Raw genomic sequence first — 1336 nt, forward strand, 5'->3', positions numbered from 1 at the left:
ACATAATGGGTCCAGAGACTGTACCACAACATTACAGAGGTACATAATGGGTCCAGAGACTGTACCTCAACATTACAGAGGTACATAATGGGTCCAGAGACTGTACCTCAACATTACAGAGGTACATAATGGGTCCAGAGACTGTACCACAACATTACAGAGGTACATAATGGGTCCAGAGACTGTACCACAACATTACAGAGGTACATAATGGGTCCAGAGACTGTACCTCAACATTACAGAGGTACATAATGGGTCCAGAGACTGTACCTCAACATTACAGAGGTACATAATGGGTCCAGAGACTGTACCTCAACATTACAGAGGTACATAATGGGTCCAGAGACTGTACCTCAACATTACAGAGGTACATAATGGGTCCAGAGACTGTACCTCAACATTACAGAGGTACATAATGGGTCCAGAGACTGTACCTCAACATTACAGAGGTACATAATGGGTCTAGAGACTGTACCTCAACATTACAGAGGTACATAATGGGTCCAGGGACTGTACCTCAACATTACAGAGGTACATAATGGGTCCAGAGACTGTACCACAACATTACAGAGGTACATAATGGGTCCAGAGACTGTACCACAACATTACAGAGGTACATAATGGGTCCAGAGACTGTACCTCAACATTACAGAGGTACATAATGGGTCCAGAGACTGTACCTCAACATTACAGAGGTACATAATGGGTCCAGAGACTGTACCACAACATTACAGAGGTACATAATGGGTCCAGAGACTGTACCACAACATTACAGAGGTACATAATGGGTCCAGAGACTGTACCTCAACATTACAGAGGTACATAATGGGTCCAGAGACTGTACCTCAACATTACAGAGGTACATAATGGGTCCAGAGACTGTACCTCAACATTACAGAGGTACATAATGGGTCCAGGGACTGTACCTCAACATTACAGAGGTACATAATGGGTCCAGAGACTGTACCACAACATTACAGAGGTACATAATGGGTCCAGAGACTGTACCACAACATTACAGAGGTACATAATGGCTCCAGAGACTGTACTTCAACATTACAGAGGTACATAATGGGTCCAGAGACTGTACCACAACATTACAAAGGTACATAATGGGTCCAGAGACTGTACCACAACATTACAGAGGTACATAATGGGTCCAGAGACTGTACCAGAACATTACAGAGGTACATAATGGGTCCAGAGACTGTACCACAACATTACAGAGGTACATAATGGGTCCAGAGACTGTACCTCAACATTACAGAGGTACATAATGGGTCCAGAGACTGTACCTCAACATTACAGAGGTACATAATGGGTCCAGGGACTGTAC

The sequence above is a fragment of the Cherax quadricarinatus genome, unplaced genomic scaffold (genome assembly GCF_038502225.1).
Source record: "Cherax quadricarinatus isolate ZL_2023a unplaced genomic scaffold, ASM3850222v1 Contig452, whole genome shotgun sequence".
In the NCBI taxonomy this organism is placed as follows: domain Eukaryota; kingdom Metazoa; phylum Arthropoda; class Malacostraca; order Decapoda; family Parastacidae; genus Cherax; species Cherax quadricarinatus.